Genomic DNA, 20,870 nt, shown 5'->3' with positions numbered 1-20,870 from the left:
CAAGCCCTCCGTAAATGCTCAGAAAGAGTCACCGGCTATGATATTCAGGATGTGCTCTGCCATCTCAGTTTAGAACTCATCCCCGCCTTTCATAATGCAGGAAGGACCAAAGTGAAGCAAGGTTTCCTTCTGGTGTATTTAGGACATTCCCAACCAGAGGCCATGGATGATTGTTGCCCTGAAGATGTTGGAGGGCGAGTGGGAAGTTCCTAATGAGTCGATGTGGCTGTTGCAGAGAAGGTCTGAGTTCTTGGAAGGGTATGGATACGAGACCATGAAGGGCCACGACGGAGATGACGAAGAACCATACTAGGTTTTGAAGACCTGCTGCAATGGCTTCTTTCAAGCAATATTTCTTGTTCTTTCCACTTCCCTTTGTGTTTTTACTCATGCATGTTCTATCTTTAGCCAACCATATCCAAGAACCCATTGCTTTTAAGCTCTTATTGTTCCACAGAGATTCTCCTTTTTCTCATATCTATGATGCCTCTCTCTCTAAGTGATCTGCAATGGTTTGAGAACGCAATGCAAAAGAGCCTGCATCATGCAATATCCATGTTCTCAAAGAACTTTCGAAATGTCATCAAATCAAAGAGAGAATATGGCTGAAGTAGTTCAGGTTCCTTTGGTCTCATCACAGTGGTCAACATGGACATCAAACAATTCAAGAGTTTAACATTTGGGTGTGAATTGCAAGCATGTGGGGTGTCAGGAGCTGGAAAAATAGGTCGCAGCTATGTATGCAAAGCCAGTAAGCTAGTAGTATGAAGGTCATGAAATTTCATTTTTGTATTCGATGAACTGGCCATCTATTTTCTTATATTAATACAGTGTTTTGGTTAAGGTTGTGTGAGATAAAATGCAACATCATGTGAATGGTTGTTGATTTATAAGAGAAGACATGGTAAGGAGGATTCCTGAGATGGTAAGAAGATTTTTTCACGTTGTCTGTAATTATTTTTTCATAAGATGAGATGCTTGTAGCGAAGCATACATTTGCACTCATGGCAAGAATTTAATAATGAAATTAACGTGGAGTTTGTCTGAAATAATTGGTTAATTCAAATAAAATGACTAAAGGAAATAAGATAATACAACGGAGAATTCAAATAAAATGAGAAAAGGCCATAAGTTAATATCGTGGAGCGAAAGGAGTTGTTTTAAGATCTCTTAATGGGGTGAGATTTTACATTTTTTATTAATAGAAATGAATTTTATTTAGAAATTAATTCTTTTATTGTGATTTACATTATTTTTTTTTGAAATTATAGTGATCAATTTAATATTGTTATTTTTGAGATTATTTATTTCATGGGCCTCGTCTTCATCTCCCAAACTGCTTTTGGCTTCTGCACAGTAACGATGATTTTTTTATATCTATTGGGTTGAATCTTATCAACCAGAGCGTGGTACGTGAAGAAGTTTAATGGTTTTTCATCTCACATAAAGGCTTTATTCCTTTCGTCATATTAGACCAATCTGATTTATATGTATTGATGGGCACCCATATGTATATCAAAAGACCATGTGCTCATTGCCTTACTATTTGCTCATTTGTATTTCTGTGAGGGGAAAATGTAAATGTATTGATGTGCACCCATATGTATATCAAAAGACCATGTGCTCATTACCGTACTATTTGCTCATTTGTGTTTCTGTGAGAGGCAAATGTAAAAGGAATGTATATTTAAATATATGGTAGAAGCGTTTTATGAATTTTAGTATTGCAACTATTTTCGTGTTGTCTAATATTTGCAGTCACATCATTAAGAATATTGTATATTCCAAAGATGCATTTATGGCATTAGGTATAATTATCATCTGAAGCGCACTTGTGAATTCATCAACAAACATTACTTCCACTTTGCAGGATGTCATTTTGAGTTTGAGGGAAGGTGTATAAAGTTGTGAATTGAAACTTGGTTAATGTTGATATAGGTTTTTTTTGTGCTTTCTATCATTGAATTCAACTTTTTTAGGCTATTAGGAGATAGTATGTATTTTACAAATTAGTTTAAAAAAAATGTGTCCGTGGTTGACACTAGTTTCTTTTAAATTAAATTAAAATATTATTAAAAAATCTATATATTTGTTTAGTTTTATTAAGTTATAAACTATTTATAGTTTAATTTTTATTGTGCTCATTTGGTTTGTTGTTGATATTATAACAAAAAAATATTCCACCCACCGCTATTTGTGCCCACAAACCTTCTACACCTCGGCATAGGACGAGATGTGTAGGAGTTTGATGTAATGTAAAAAGGATTGTACGTCAACATCTTTTAAATATTTTATTTTAATTTAATTTTATAACAATTTTTAAATTTAATCTAAAAGAAAAAGGGTATGTAGTGGTGTAAAATAATGATTATGTAACAATATTTAAATTTAATTAATAAGCAAATAAAAAATTAATACTTACGATATAACAAGATTTATAATCATAGATATTCACCCTATTTTACCATGGATATTATCAACTTATAAATAAATTTTGTTAGGATACTATGGGCCAATAGCATGGTTTATCATCAAAATCAGATCCCCAAAAACCCAAACTCCTCCAAAATCAAAATATTTTATTTTACTTTATTTTTATAAAATGTTTAAATTAAATCTAAAAAAGAGGTATGGGGGGATATTTTAATGTACCATAAAAAATTTAATATTGCAAAGGAAACACTGTAAGACAATGACATAAGAAACAATAGGATAGAAGAAAGAATTAAAAAAAGTATGCAATTTTGTTTATTTACTGGTGTTCTTTTTTATCATATGTTATGTTTTAGGGAGATTCCAACCAGGATATGTTCAAAGTGAGAGTAATGCATGACAATTCACTCCAAAGGATTTATGAAAATGCTCTTCATTAAAATTATGGAACCTTTATAAGTAAATGATTTAAATCAAACATTTCATAACAAAGTAATCTCATATCACCTTAATTCACAATGCAATGGATACTAGTTTTTATTCATTAGAAATTGGTCTAATTTTATGAGGAAAGCTTAATAGAAAGAATTTAGTAGTAAGGGGAACATTAATAAACCCCCTCATCATTTGTTATATGATGTTGTTAATTTAGTTACTTCTTGTTTCTTATCCTTATTTCACTTGTGTAAAATGTCCAAACTATAAAAGAAGGGTATTATATGTTGTCTCTTTGGACCTTTGTATTTTATCTAACTCAATCATTTCCATAGCCTCAACTAAGTGTCCATCATTCTCTTTCCATAGTGACTCAAAGTCTTCAAATGCATTTCATAAATTTGGTTTAATAAATGTTGGTGAAAAACCAATATATTTCACTTCGTAGAAAAGAGTGTACATTGGTTGGGATAAAATTGTATTGTTCTTACCATGTGATGGTGTCATCTAAATCTTGAATCTTTCTCGCCACTTATGAAATTACCCATTCTAATTGTTATTTGACCATGATGATATTGGCATCATAATCCTTGTTCATGAGAATATTATTTAAGAATTCAATGATAAGTGACACAATTGGTTCCTCACAATTGTGAAAGTAAAGAACAAATTCATTCACATTATGTTTGAAAACTTTATTCTAAGAGTCTTGATTCATGAAATTTTGTATCCTCACCTTTTGTTGTTGTAATTTGTGTCATCTCAAAAAAATGTTTCTCCAATAACCTATGTTATTGTTATCTTAGCAGTGACATTGCCATTAGGTTTGCTTGCTTGACATTAAGCACAAATAAGTTTGTAGTTTCAATTGCAAATTTCATGCCTCCATTCCATTTTTGTTATAGAAGGCAAAGATCCCTAAAAACTATAGATGAATCCTCATCATGAAAGCTAGGAGGTAGCTCATTAATCATCTATTCATCCAAGGTGTCATCTCCATGTTGTTGGTAGCTTCACCAGTGATGCCTAAGCCTCATGTTAATACATTAATACTTTACATGGGAAACATGTGGGTACTTTTGTTTAAAGTCGATGTATATTGTCCTTGAATGGTAATATATTGAGCCTACATGATGGTCATAATACCTATTGACCTGGCCCTTAGGATCTACCAAAATCTCATTGTTTCTCCATATTAATCATCACTTGGTTATGTATTCACCACAATTTTAGGATAATCTATCTTCTTTCAAAATATATCATCTTTTAAAAATTTGAGCAATAAGCTAGTAATAATAAATTTATCGAAAGAAGTAAACCTACATAGTAGAATATTTTAGCATAATACAAGATCTATTGTGATTAATTATTCTAGTGAAATATCCATGGCAATGTACAAGTTATCTGGCATTGCACATTTCCTAGCTTAAGTGATACCCAATAATGTGGACAATTAATGTGAGCACTTTCCAAAATATGGTGCCTTCAACATGTCTTTCACGGTCCATAAGAAAGATAAATATTATGCACCCCAAAACAAAGAAATTAATGTTGTATAAACTAGGATATATATGTTCTAGAACATTGCACATTTCCTAGCTTAATTGATACCCAATAATGTGGACAATTAATGTGAGCTCTTTCCAAAATATGGTGCCTTCAACATATCTTTCATGGTCCATAAGAAAGATAAATATTATGCACCCCAACACAAAGAAATTAATGTTGTATAAACTAGGATATATATGTTCTAGAATTACTTCAAATCAAATAGTATATATATCTTAGCACTTAGTTGCTTTTTTGAAAGGGTGTTTATTGACAGCTTAAGTAAACTTCAATTAATATCTTTTCTCTAGAGAATCTACTACCATAGTCTTGTTTTGAAATTGACCTTGATGCTTCCTTTGCTAGTGGGTCAATAAGAAGATTTTTTAAACCAACGATCCTATGACTTTCCAGTTGAGAGCCTTTTTCACTAAGCCATACACTGCCAACCAATGCCTTGTTCCCTAGATAAAAAAATTTGAAGTGTAACTTTCTCATCTTATGGATCTTACTATACATGCATACACAAAAGAAAAATTTAGGATGCTAGAAATCACTAGAGAATATTTAGAACCAATCTACCTCCTATTCATATGTATATATAAATCCATATATGTTTATTCCTCTCAGGATGATTTAGATCTGGGTGAGGGAATCCACAGAGGCAAACATGAGATCATGGCTAGGGGATTTTCAAAGGCAAAACATTATGCACTATGTAAAATCTTTCTTCTTGGAATCTAGGCAAAAATTTTGGATATAGATAATTATGGAGGGCTAGTTAAGATTAGAGTTGGTCAAATGGGGTTGTATTGAAATTTACAGTGAGTAAGATACATTCTTTTATTAATGTATAGATAAATAATTAACTTCAGTAATGTATCCATGATTAAAATTATGAAGTTATTAAAAATTGTTTGTGTTGGATGATGCAACTCACTCCCAACACTTAGATGGCAACTAAGATTTCCTCTTAAACCATCTTAAACCCTTTGTCAAAGAAGATAATCTGGACACCTACACACCTACATCATTAAGTGTTCCTTCTAATAGTAAGTTTGGCACGAAACTTGTAGTGAGAAAAACTCCAGTGTCTACCATTAAAGAATCTAATCAAGACTTTACAACAATCAAATACACTGAGAGGGAGCCATCATCATGCCATACTATCCCACCATCACATTTCCCATATAATGCAAACTGATGTTGGTTGGAAAGATGTGGAAATTAACCCAACATAATTTCACATGAAATAAAGCTCAAAAAATATAGATGATATCTGATGCATTTATGTTTCCTATTTTTGTTTCACTGGTATCTGCATTAGCCATGTCTCGTCTCTTTGCATATGTTTTTCTCCTCCGTGTCATGCCTTTTCTTTCTTCTTTTGTGTTTACTACAGGATTTACACACATCGACGATGGTGAGCTCTATCGATATTGGTCAATGAGCACCTAATAAGTACATTTATTTATGAAAAATTTTAACAGTGTTAATGTTGATGTAAGTGGGAAATTATGCATTTCAATGTGTTTAGTGGACACATTATTGTTGATACAAAAGCAATTGGGAAATACATTGTCCAAATGGAAAGTCCGAGATCCACGTGGTTTAAAATGGGATGGTGTTCCTTGCATCGGTAATCGAATAACTTATTTGTAAGTATTTTGTGCTTATTGGTTTCAAATCATGACAACATTTTGTCTTCTAAATGATTATCCATGTCGTTCATGGAAATTTCTTAAGATCTATATAAAACATTGGGAGTTTCTTCTGATTAAATATTTCCATGGATAAAATTTTACACGACTCTATATTCAATGAATTTCAATGGACAACTGCCGATTGAAATTGGGCGGCTTTCAGCACTAAAAGTTTTGTAAGTTGATTGATGAAGAAATCACAATGGTACCACAGATTTGATACCATCCAAACCCATTTATCCAATGAATATTGAGGTTGCGAAGTAGAGTTCATTTGTGTGAACTCCCCCATATGTATATCGGAGATTTTTTTACTTGGTTGTAATAATTTTTCTTTTTAATGCAGTCAATGCACTGTGTAAATTTTATCTAACATTTGAACACAGTTTAGTTAGGATGGATCTTGTAGTGCTATCCTCTATACAGAGCATCTTCATTCTTTAGATGTAATTATAATAATATTAACAAAAACCCCTTGGGTTTGCATGGTAAATAAGAGGGCATAATAAGTATATTTACTCAACAAAGTCATCATTGTAGGGATCTGTCATACAATCCAGGCCTGACAGGACTGATTCCAAGTACTTTGGGAGATTTGCAATACCTTCACACGTTGTAAGAATTTTTAACCCTATAATTCAATCGTTGGTATTTTTGTTCAAATACTTTACAATGGACTAATTTATATCTCATCTTATAATATTGACAAGCTGTAGGTTTTCTATGCACATTCCAAAGGAGCTGGGTAAACTATAGAGATTGATTACTTTGTAAGAAAATACTCCCAAAAAACCCCTTGTTTTTATGAACAAGTACACTTTGTGACTTCATGAATCGTTGTTAATTTTGGTAGGAACATGAATTCAAATGGTTTATCGGGAATTATTCCTCCGTCTTTGAGTAATCTTACGAGTCTCTACTTATTCGATTTGTCCAACAATAGCATCGGTAGAGAATTTCCTATCGAGCTGAAGGAGCTTGTTAATTGTGGTCACTTTTAAGTATTACATTTTAATTTGAGATAAATTTTACCCATGTACGATGGTTCTGAATAGGATTATCCTTTGAGCTAACTCTTTAGCTTCCTTTGATTAGAATCTAACTGATGGCTCTGCGACTCCATTTTTTCAACCTCCGTTTGCTCTGGGCTAGGGTTTCCTCCTTTGGCAACTTCGGCTAAGGGTCTCTTCTCTTATCTACGGTGGTTACTACTACCTAATGGTCACCACCCCGTCCACTGGCACCTAGGTACCCCTTTGACAAAGACTTTTCTAAATATTGGCAACTATCGGTTGGCCTGAATATCTTGCGGATCTTCCATCACTATCGGTCTACTAAGATGGAGGATGATATGGTGGACTAATTCGAGGATCCCTATGATTTTGTGCATATCTAGACGGTCTATCCATCTCACATGGTTGTCTCGACTTCTTTGATTCCTCTTCAGCTCCCTTCTACACTGGCAGGTGACCCTAGGGTTTTCTCGGTGCCCAGTTTTCTCAACCCTAGATTTCTATCTCAGAATTGTTTGCCTTCTGTCTATCCTTCATCAACCTCTCTATCGGGTTCTGGCTCAATAGACGCCTCATTCTTCCTGTCGATTTCTAACTACTTACCCCCTTCTCTGGCTTCCCTACAGTTTCTAGCCTCCTGTCTGAACCTGACCATTACATCTTCTCCACTGGAACATCTGTGTATCCCTTCCTCTATGGCTTCCTATCCCTCTAACCCTCTAGATCTGGACCTGCACTACTCTCTTCCATTAGAATCTTACCCTACCTTCCCCCATTTTGCGCCCTTTCCCATTTCATCGGGTCGCTTTGAAGGATCTACCTTTCCACTTACTGATTTAGGCACCAAGACTAGGGTTTGCGAAGATCTTGTCACATCTTTTACATCCCCTCCCACCTGCCTTCTATTATAGCATCCCAGATGGTAAATAAATCTAAGTGCATCAAGGAGGGACACAAAAATATCTCATTAACCTTTGACGACGACCTTTAGATGGGTGATGTTCTGGAAACTGCAAACAAAATTCTAGTCGGACGAGTTCGTGGTCGCTCCTATAACTCGACTCATCTCAGGCAATGGATCATGGAAATTTGGGGTCAGGCACTTGAAGAATTACCTTTGGTGGTTACCTTATCCCATGGATGGTTTTCCTTTCATTTTCAGTGCTCTGAATATGTACTGTGGGTACCATCTAAATTTTGTTACATTGAACTGGCATCGGTTTTTCTCAAGAGATGGAGCCCTCTATTCTGCCCATATCGTGAACAATTGGGGGCTGGTGCTATCTAGGTTTGTCTGCCTAGTCTACCGCTTCACCTCTAGTCCGAGGACATATTCAAGCACATTGGGAATGTGCTCGGGACTTATTTGGACTATGACAAATCCTACATTGTCACTCCCAACATGGTTATGGCATGCATATTGATCCATATTGATACTCTTGAAGGTTTGGAGGCTAGCCTGAATATTTAGTTGAGGAACACCTCCCATCTACAAATCCTAGATTATGAAGGATTACCTTTCAAGTGTCGACGATGCCATAAGGTTGGTCAGTTGTATAAGGAATGTCCAATGTGTTATACTCCTATACCAATAGGTGTCATATTTCATGATTGACTTGATGAGCTTTGTAATATGTTCATCCCTTTCATTGTTGCAAAGGTTTTCCATATTATCAAAAAATAAAAAAATGTAAAAGTTGTAAAGAGGGTATGCCCTAAAAGAAAAATCAAAGGGTGAAAAGAATAAAATAGTCAAAACAGTGAAAGAAATGAACCCCAAACAAAGAAAGACCAAGAAAGTGTGGAAGTTCAAAATGCCACTACTTTTTCATTTTCTGTAATAAAGAATTGTGTGCAACTTGCTAATTCATGCCATAATTAATGAATGGCCAAATAGATTAATCTTGGCTAGTTCATATTTGAATTTTATGTTTTAGAGATAGAGAATAAAAATCTAACCAAACTGTTTAATCTTGGCAAATAAGTAGATAGGCAGAGAAGCAAAGGAGCTCAACAGTTTAATATGAGCCCTAGGATGTAATAAGGGCAGACTTAGGTAGGCTTACCATGAAAAGAAAAGAAAAGTTGATAAGGGTTTGCCAGTCTAAGTGCACCCAAGTGAAGAGAAGAAAAAATGCTAGTCAAAGTAGGCAGGGTAGGTAGATGGTGTAGCAGAATGACACTTGTGATAAGATTTTGTCTCTAAATGTGTTAATCTTTCACTTCTATCACAAAGAGCAAGGCAGACATTATACTTGAGGCAGCTCAAGCAAGACAAGGTTACATAACTAACTCCCCTTCATACTTTTTCCCTAAATCATTTACCAATTGCCCCCCTAAAGGTATTAAGATCTACTTAATATCACTAAAATCACTCATCTTATTTCGTAAACATCACCTAAATATAGCCCTGTTGTACTTAGGAAAATGGCTACATTTCTCATGTAAACCCTTTTTTATCCTAAGCCTAAGTTTATAACTTAGTGCTTTCATTTACATTTTTTCATATTAACGATTAAATTGTATTATATAAATCCCGAACATTTCAAACCCTTCCCTATATTATGTGTAAATACATAAAAAAACCCCTAAAAAATATTAATATCCCCACGCCGGTCGATTACGGTCCGAAACAAAAAGTTGGTGTCATCAAAACCCTAGCCACCAGAGCCTCTAGAATCTCTGACCCTGAACATTTAGAAGAAGAACTTATCCATCTCCATGAAGTCTTTTTAAACAATGGCTATCAAAATCACACTATCCATAAAATAATTAAAGATTCCATAACCAATTCAAAAAAGAAAATCCCTTGAAAACCCTAGAATCTCCTTACCCTATATTAAAGGAACCACAGATAAAATTGCCAGAGTTCTCACTAAGCATAACATTATGGTTGCTTTCACGCCCCCTAACACCATAAAAAACATGCTTGAGTCTGCTAAGGACTCAATAGACCCAAAAAATCACAAAGGAGTTTACTCGATTCCTTGTTCTTGCGGTAAAGTTTATATAGGTGAAACAAGGAGATCCTTTGGAGTAATATTAAAAGAACACATTAATGATATTACTAGAAATAGGTCGGATAAATCAGGTCTAGCAGAGCACGCTTGTTACTTTTCTCACTATATATGTATGGAACAAGCTAAACTAATCCATAAGGAAGACCTTTATTTAAAAAGAAGAGTTAAAGAGGCAATTGAAATTGAGAAATCCTCCAATAATATGAATAGGGATGACGGTCTTAAACTAAGTAGTACCTGAAAACCCTTATTAAATAAAATGAAAAAAACTTTAAACTAATCTAATACTCCCTTTTGATAACATTTGACAATTCAAAATTTAAATAATTAATTAAATAAATAAATGCAAATAATAATTTCTTCAATTTAAACTATTTCAGAACAAATAACTCATTTATATAACATTTCACATAATTTAAATAACATAAAAATATATATAATTATAATATCTTTATAATAACAATTTTAATAATCATAAAGAATAAGAATAATAATTATAATAGGAATAATAATTACAACATTTGACAATTCAAAATTAATTACAATAATAATAGGAATAATAATCACAATATTAATTACACTAATAATTAAAAGTGTTATTATAATATCTTTATAATAATAGTTTTAATAATCATAAAGAATAAGAATAATAATTTTAATAGGAATAATAATTACAATAATAATTACAATACTAATTAAAATTGTTATTATAATATCTTTATAATAACAATTTTAATAATCATAAAGAATAAGAATAATAATTATAATAGGAATAATAATTATAACATTTGACAATTCAAAATTAATTACAATAATAATAGGAATAATAATTACAATATTAATTACAATAAGATTTACAATAATAATTAAAATTGCTATTATAATATCTTTATAATAACAATTTTAATAATCATAAAAGAATAAGAATAATAATTATAATAGGAATAATAATTACAACATTTGACAATTCAAAATTTAAATAATTAATTAAATAAATAAATGCAAATAATAATTTCTTCAATTATATAACTCATTTATATAACATATCACATAATTTAAATAACAAAATATATATATATATATATATATATATATATATATATATATATATATATATATATAATATCTTTATAATAACAATTTTAATAATCATAAAGAATAAGAATAATAATTATAATGGGAATAATAATTATAATATTAATTATAATAATAATAATAATAATAATAAATAATTAAATAAATAAGTAAATAAAAATCATATAATTAATATCAAACTATCTCTTAAATAAAATTTATTAAATAATTTAATTTTATTTAAAAAAAAATTAAAAAATTAAAAAATTAATTAATTAATTAATTAATAAGTGTAAATCAATCACGCTGACATTATAAGCTAATAGATATCTTTCTATTCATCTATTAATAGCTTCATAATTTTCTCAACTCTCTCTTCTCAAAATACAGATCTCATTGCGCTGATGATGGACTCACCTAGCTAGTCCGAAACGTTGGTTTCATAAATTGCACACAGGTTTTTCCATTAGCATAAAAAAGACCATATCACTGTTTAAAAGGATTAATAAGTTTGTTTGTAACGTATTAAGAACCTCCCTGCCACGCATAAATGGGATTAATTAACCACCTGGGGTAATTAATAACCAAACCCCGTGGACCAATAGAAACGCGCCCCAATACATTAAAATATTGTTTTATTATAAACCGGGCATGTTGCTTAACATCCCGCCGCGTTCCCTACGCATCAGCCATCAGATCATCGTCCATTCATCCAACGGCCAACGACCGTTTCGCGTCCCCCTCCATCGCTGAACATTAACTTGTGGATGCCACTGGTTTTGGTGCCCGTACTCTGCCGTGCACCGCGCTCCTGCTATGATCGCTTGCCCTCCGCCCGAAACTGCCCAACCTCAAAAGCGATGTGGGCAAAACCGCTTACCGCCCCCCCCCTTTGCTAGTGTCCTCCGTCCTTTTGCTAACATCACCACCACATCATCGGCCCCCGAACTCCCGCTAACATCATCCATCCGTTTTCTGACGTCATCCGTCCTTCAAAGTCAAAAAATCCCGCCAAGTTTCATTTTGTTAATTAAAAGGACAAAAAACGTGTTTTTTCAGTGTTATACGCTGCATACAGCGCTCCAAGCATTAAAAACGACCGAGTTCACAGTTTTTTGACCGCCTCTAACCAGAAAAGCTATAGCGCAAGCTCCACAGCCAGCCTTTCAACCTGCATAAGAGCAGCCTTCCTCTCTAAATACAGTTTAAACCAAACAAAAGGACTTCCGAGCTTGCAGGAGAAAGAAATAAAGATGTACAGAGATATTTTGCTACCCTAACCAGTGGACCTTCCAAGACATGATTTGCCAGAGAAAGGAGATAAGGAGACATGTTAGCAATTATATTTTGCCAGACAGTGATGAACAGAGGGAAACAAGTCAAAGAGTATCAGTCCAGCATCAAAGAGTATTAGTCCAGCATTAAAGTGTATCAAATCAGAATTGAAGAATGTTAGAGAAAAATTAAAAGCAGCAAAGGAGAATTAAGGAAGTGTTGTGGCCACCAACAACCCCACTCTTTGTTTGGTATTAGCAATAACACCAAGCAAATGGGGACCTTAATAAAAAATCCAAAAACACATTTTATGAAAAATTTTGTATTCAACTCCTTAAAACTGTATCGCATCGCGAGAAGAGAATAAAACATTTTCTTATGAGCATAATAAACTGCGAATAAGCGACGCGAAATTCATCGCATCGCATACATTATGAAGCGCTCTTAAATGAAAAATCTTAAGAAATCTCCGACGGCCGATATGCGACGTCGCATATTGCAACATCCGTAAGCAGCACACAATGATTGAATGACTAAGCGCGATCTGTGATGCCGCGATGCTGCGATCTGCGATGAATACGATTTGCGATAAATGCGATCATAAATTTCTGTGATGACACATCTTGACGACACGATCCGCGATGCTGCGATGCGAGTCGCAGAAATCACCCATCGCAAATTTTCCTCGGCGCAGTATTCAAGGAAAGCTGTCCGTGAACCAAAATTGGGCGCGCACCTTAAAAGAAATTAATGAATGTACGCCAAAGTATTCAAGAAGGACACTTTTGTGTTTTTCGAAGAGTCAGTTCGCTATGGGTGTCATGATTTTATACATTCATAAGAGCTTAAAGCTTTCATGTCAATCTTTATTATCATTACTCTTTTCCTTTGCGTAAACTGTAAGACAGGAAATAACATGAAGCAATGTGCATGAAACATCTAAGGAAAAGGGGAAAGCGTCAATACTCGAAGAACAGAGAAGAGATACCTTCATAAACGGATTCCGCATGCAACAGGACCACAGATTCCAGAGTATCACTCAACAGATGCTGATGTCAATAGGCCATCCAACACTCAGAGTCAAAAGCGCACAAAAGCAACATGTTTACAAAAGATCCTGAAGCTTATGCCCGGTAAAGGAAAAAGGCGCTAAAGAAGGAAAACGCACCATAAAAGCCCGGAACAAAGAACGGAGGCAGTTTTCGATGCGCGATTAGCGCCTAGCGCTAATCACGCATCACTAAGAAAATTCTTCAGAGAGAAAAGTCCTAACTTGTTCAGTCATTCGCAAGGCCGCAAACCGAAATAGCAAGAGCAGAATCAGTTTGAGAGAAATTTGGTTTATTACCAAGTATACACGCAGTGAATACACCCAGCCAGAGGAAGATTCTCGAAAATATCTTCTAGTTTACTAGAAAGTGGTACCAGCGCGTGTTATTTCTATTTTCGTAGCTCAAACGAAAGCAGAAGGCGACCAGCCGACTCTTCCCAAGCGAATGTTGCATGCTTGCAGCACTAAGGAGCAAATACAGAAATGGTTAGGAATTAGATTCAATTTTTAGAAATAGTTTTGCTTTAGTAGAATGGCGGTCATTTAAAACCGTATCCTAAATTTATGTAATTAAGTTAATTAGTTAGTAGTATTTAAACCCTTCTCAGACATTTGGAGAAGGGTCCAGAAATTTGTCAAAAAACTTGTCCTCAGAACATGCACTTTTGCACCCTCGGAGGGGGTTTTGATGAATGGATGGATCAAGGTTTATTAATGTTTGCATTTGATATCTGCTACTGATGTTGCACTTTTGTACTCTTAGTAGATGTTAGAGCAAGGAAAGATAAATCATTGTTGCTTGAAGCTTATGAGTGGAACCAGTCATAAATGGTACTTTTATCTCTTGACCGTTTCTGTTTATATTCTTAAAGTGATATACAGTTTTTAGTTGTTTATATGTTACTGCATGAATGTGTGAGTTACCATTTGGCACTTTTGTACGGTGGAGTCATTTATTTATGTTCGATATATGAATAACTTATTATGCGATATGCTGTTCACAACTGTTTTGCCTAACTTTTTATGCAAAGTGGTTTATCTTAATTGATTTCTATTCTTATGATAGCTGAATGATCTTTATTACCAGTCATTGTTTGAAATCTCTTTAGATCACATAATAGAAGAAATACACCCCGGGTTAGCGTAGATTAGATGTGTTGTTTCTCATTAGATTACAATAGCATACAATTATTTTAAAAGTTTGAATTAAATTAGCTTTAAGTACTCTTAGATCAGCATCATCCAACTCTGCACACACACACACCCTTAAATTGGGAAACTGGTCCTATTATCCCTAGTCGGACCCGCTATACCAAACGGATAAGGAGTTGCCAACCAAGGTCCGGACCGGGTGGGTATCCCCCTTGTTGTAGACCCGATTTTCGGGGCTTCAACATATTTGGTGCTAGAAGGAGGGCCCGAACTATGAATGGCACCTAAATCAAAATCTAAATACCATTCTAAGAGTAAATCGCCATCATCAACTCCCCCGACTTCCCCAGTACGTTTAAATCCAAAGTCAGAAGTCGCTCGAGTATTAACCGCTGCTACATACCCTAATATTTCAGACCAATCTACCATTGAACCCCCTGGAGTTCAAACTCTGATTCACAAACTCCAGGGATTTTCTATTTCTACACAGAGGTCTGATAAATCTCAAAGCAACGTGACTTCGCAGTACAATCCTGCTCATCCCCTGACCAGATTAAAGAGTGAAAAATTTGGCATCCAGCCAACTGAATTCCCTCTCCCCACCAGGAAAAGAGCAAGGAAAACACCACAAGAGTCTGACAGTGAGACTCTTTCATCTACATCGTCCATTTCAACTCCCTCACCGCGAAGTCAGCCACCCACATCTTCATTCCAAACCACCCATCCATCTTCCACAACCCCTCTTCTTCAATCATCTAAGATCATAATATCTTCATCTTCCCAGCCTCAGGGATCATCCTCTGCACCTTCATTTACTAGCAGCTCAACGATGGCCCAGTCTCCATGGAACAATCCTGGGGTAGTTTTAATGCCTCCACCCCTGAGCCAAATACTTGCCCATCCTGAGAAATGGCTACCCAAATTCAATCCAGAAGCAGGCATGCTAGCTGAAGAGCACATTAACAATTTCATGCTTTCTGTCAATCTCAACGGAGTTACCAACGAGGATGCTGTTGTCCGGCTTTTTCCCTATACAATGGAAGGAACAACCGGGTCATGGTACTTTTCATTACCCTCCGGGTCTATCACAAGTTGGGACATTTTTCAAAGTCAATTCCTTACCAAGTTTGGTGATGACAAATCAATGGCAACGTTAATCAATGACCTATCCAATCTTAAAGCCGAGGCTAGAGAACCCATCAAAGATTTCAATTTACGGTTCAATAAGATCCTCAACAAAATTCCCACTGCTTCCCAACCTAGCGAAGAAGTACGATGTGAATGGTATATTACGGCCTTACCATCAAACTTAGCAATCTTCGTGGATAGGGAAAATAAAACAACCTTAGTTGAAAACCTGACAGAGGCGATAGCAGTATAGAAACACATAGTAGCCCTGGAAAAGAGATCTGCGATAGAGGAAGCAAATCTAAAAAGGTCACCTTCAAGGAAGACTCCAAGAAGAAACAAACGAAAGGCCCTTTCGATTTGGAAGGATTGCAAAAAGTATTAAAGACCATGTCCAATGAGATGATTGACATAAAAAAACAAGTAGCAGAAACTTCTTCAAAAAAGCCCTACAGAGCTTTTAAAAGAGGCCCTTCAATGGATGTGAAACCACCCAACGCTATCTCAAATGTCGAATCTGAAGAAGAGGAAGAAGAAGAGAGTACCACTGAAGGGTAGACCGATGACGAAGAAGTCGTGGAACTACAAGGAATGTGGGATTTCATCCTCCCATAAGAAGAAGATCAAGAAGAATTTCCGGTTAGCACACGAAGCAAAAATCAACTTGATCCTCCCCAAACTACCCCTAAGCAGAAGGGCGCAAGCCCTGCAGCAAAAGATAAAGTCGCAACAAAGAAAATGACCGCTAAAGCGACTCAATCTAGCCCAGTCCAACCAGATCAAACAACTCCATCAAGAACACTGATAGTGTCGGATGAAATGGAATACAATATTATTGATGACATGAAAAAGACTAGGGCTAATATCACTCTTTATGAATTGAGCAAATTGAAACATCAACAGAAGATAATGATGAAATAATTACATGTCGTGCCTACTACATCTTTGCCTACAGCTGTAGCTTCCCACAACATGGGAAGACCTCCAACCAACACGATCAATAAGATTGATCCAAATGACATCGCCTTGATTGGAGGAAGATCAAGGTCTCACACTCCCCCTTTTCTTCTCACTTATGAAATTTTCAATAAAAATGTGCACAATTGTTTGGTAGATTCTGGTGCTTCAACGAATATTTTACCCAGATCAATATGTGCCAAGTTGAATGTTCAACCACAAAAATCCGTAGAGCGCATAGTTCAGCTTGATCGATCTCAAGTCGAAGTGATTGGTGAACTTAATCAAGTAACCATAAGATTGTCGTCCAACCCGAAGGTATGTCAGGTTATTGACATTCTAGTAGCTGATATCCCAGAATTCTATGGCTTGATTCTTAGCAGGGATTGGTCCGAAAAACTCCATGGATACTTCTCAACCGACTGGTCGCACATGTGGTTACCCTACAATGGTAAACCAAATCAAATAAAGGTTGAACGAGAGTTACACCAGAAGTACATAGTAACAGAATTGGAGGGAGAAAATGAAGCAATAGCATGTAACAACAGTATCATAGCCAATTACTCAGTAGATTCTTTCCTCGGCAATTTCAATGCTCATACATCACCTTACTTAGAAAATTGAGTTTTGTCCCAAGTCGAAATTTTTTCCCAAACTGATAATTCAAAGTGTGTTAATTTTGTAGATAAACTTGTAAATACATCTTTGTTTTGGAAATTATATCTGGATGGCTCTAAATCTAACGAAGGAGCAGGAGCAGGATGCGTTCTGATTAGTCCAAAAGGAAATAAGACCATGCTTACGTGCAGACTTGAATTCGATTGCACAAACAATATAGCGGAATATGAGGCCTTGGTGCAAGGCCTATACAAAGCAATCGGGTTGAACGTCAAGTATCTTCAAGTCTTCGGAGACTCTGAGATTGTCGTCAAACAGGTACGTAACACCATACATTGCCTATCAGGTCATTTGAAACACTATCAATCTTTAGTACAAGATCTGACTGAGCATTTCATAGCATTCAATATTTCGTCAATCCCAAGACTCCAAAACGCGAGCGTAGACCTTTTAGCTAACGTAGCCTCTAGACTTATTCCCTCCGAAGATTTTATTTCAGATAGATTCTCAATAGAATTAATCTTTAGACCGTCCATCCCTGACAACATTACAAATTGGAGAGTATTCAATGACGATCTTGATATTGTAAATTTCCTCACTTCTGAAGGATCCTACTCCAATCAAATAATTGACGAAGACCATCACGATCGACAAATACAACAAGATAGCATTGATAATGCTATACCTAAATCGGTGGTTAAGTTGGAAGACTTATACGATTTGAAAAGTCAGTTTAAAAGGTCTGCCAATTCTAAGCTCTACAGTTCAACTCTGAACTACGAATTAGTAAACCTAGGAACCGATGATAAACCACAAAACGTTAATCTAGGCCACGGCCTAGCCCCTAAAGAAAAACTAGCATATATTCGTCTTTTGAGACTATACACAAATGTTTTTGCCTGGAATTATGATGAGCTGAAGACATATGACACTTATATCATTCAACATACTATCCCTATGATTGACAACGAAAAACCTGTCCAACAGAAACTTAGAAAAATCCACCCCAATTTAGAAAATCAGATAAAAACTGAGCTAAATAAGTTATTAAAAGCCAGAATAATTTTCCCCGTCAGACATTCCAAATGGGTCTCCAATATGGTACCCGTTAGAAAGAAAAACAGAGATATTAGAATCTGCATCGATTTTCGGAATCTCAATAAAGCCTGTCAAAAAGACAATTTTCCCCTCCCACCTATGGAGCAGATATTACAGGCAGTAGCAGGCTCAGAACTAATGTCATTTTTGGATGGATTTTCAGGATACAATCAAGTGCTGGTACATCCCGATGATCAGTTAAAAACCACATTCTGAACTAAATGGGGCACATACGCATATCGGAAGATGCCATTTGGTTTGATCAATGTCGGCACTACATTTCAGAGAGCCATGGGCATCGCATTCAAGGGTTTAGTCAATAAATCTGTAGTAATTTATTTGGATGATATAACAGTGTACTCCAAGAAGCGAAGCGACCATCTCAAAGACTTGAAACAAATCTTTCAACGATGTTTAAGGTATGGGATTTCACTTAACCCAAAGAAATATTTTTTCACATTAAGTGAAGGAAAACTTCTAGGATTCATAGTGTCAAAATCTGGTATTCACATTGAGCCTGACAGAATCAAAGAAATTTCTGAAATATCCCTACCTCATAATAAAAAAGCCATGCAATCTTTCCTTGGTCAAATCAATTTTGTGAAGAGATTTGTCCCAGATTTTTCACGAATTGTTTCTCCTTTGCAAACCATGATTAAAAAGAATTCAAATTTTAAATGGGGTCAAGATGAGCATGAAGCATTCAACCTGATCAAACAAGTTATCATTAACGCTCCATCTTTAGCAACCCCGAGTTTTTTAGAATCTTTTATCTTATACACATTTGCCTCAGAGAAATCATATGTTGCGATTCTAACTCAAGCAAATCAAGAGAAAGCTGAAGCTCCAATCGCATTTTTTAGCTCGAATTTACAAGGTGCTGAACTCAACTATTCAGACGTGGAGAAACAGGCATATGTTGTTTTCAAAGCGGTCAAATATTTCAGACCTTTCTTACTTAAAACCCATACTAAGGTCATGGTACCATTTCCAGCGGTAAGAAATCTTCTAGTACAGAAGGATGTGGGTGAAAAAAGAGCAAATTGGATCACTGCTTTACAAGAATACGACCTTGAGATCAAACCAGCAAGCATTGTAAGAGGTCAACGCTTCTGCAAAATGTTGGCTGGAGCATCGCAAATTCCTGAAAATTCATCTGAAGAGGTACAAATGTATGAGGTAAGCCTAAACGATGCAGAATCATTATATGCTGACACCATTTATTATCTTAAGAACGGGTATGCTCCATCACACCTAGATCACATTAAGAAAATAGCTCTGAGATTGAAAGCTAAACAATATCAGCTCATAAATGATGTTCTGTTTAAAAAGAATTACGATTCTGTTCTTCTTAGGCGTCTTGAGAAAACTAAAGCCGAAAAGGTTTTGCAGGAACTCCATGATGGACCAGCAGGCGGACACTATGCTGGAGATGCTACTGCACATAAAATCTTACGTGCAGGATATTATTGGCCCACGTTGTTCAAAGACTCACACAGTTACGTGAGGAAATGCCAAGTCTGCCAAACTACTGTAGGGAGACAAAAGAAACCGTCCATGCCACTACAGCCGGTAAACATCGAGCAACCATTCAGTCAGTGGGGCTTGGACATAATAGGTGAGATCGTTCCTCACTCTTCTAAGAAGCATAGATACATCCTCAGGGCAACAGATTATTTTACTAAATGGGTAGAAGCGGTTCCTCTCAAGACAACTAATTTTGAAAACATCATTGAATTCATAGATCAATTTATAATCACTAGGTTTGGATTGCCAACGGCTTTAATGTTTGATAATGCCTCATACTTTTCTGGGAATGCAATGATTGAGTTTGCACTTAAAAGAGGGTTCAAACTGAAATATTCGGCCAACTACTATCCGCAAGGTAATGGATTGGCTAAGTCAACAAATAAAAACCTAATCAGGATTATTAAAAGAACAGTTGACCAGAACCAGAATAATTGGCACAAAACTTTGGTAAATGCTTTATGGGCAGATAGAATAACGAAGAAAGCTTCAATCGGCACTTCTCCCTTTAATTTAGTTTATGGGAAGGAAGTGGTTCTCCCAACTCACTTAGTGATCCCTTCCTTGTCTTTAGTACAATACATCAATGAAGTATCTACTTCCTCCTTACAATTAAGACAAATGGAAATAATTAAATTAGAAGAACGACGAGAACAAGCTAAGAAAACCCATGCTCATCACCAAGCGCTAATAAAATCCTCTTTTGATTCAAGCATAATGACTAGGAAAAATTTTCAGATGGGAGATCTAGTTTTGAAATGGGATAAGGCTCATGAAGAAAAGGGCAAACATACAAAATTTCAGAAGATGTGGCTTGGTCCTTTTCAGATTGTAGAAG

Source organism: Pinus tabuliformis, chromosome 8, assembly GCF_031772625.1.
Source record: "Pinus tabuliformis cultivar Carrire ecotype Pingquan chromosome 8, CPIR1, whole genome shotgun sequence".
Classification (NCBI taxonomy): Eukaryota; Viridiplantae; Streptophyta; class Pinopsida; order Pinales; family Pinaceae; genus Pinus; species Pinus tabuliformis.
Note: the sequence above shows the minus strand (reverse complement) of the source record.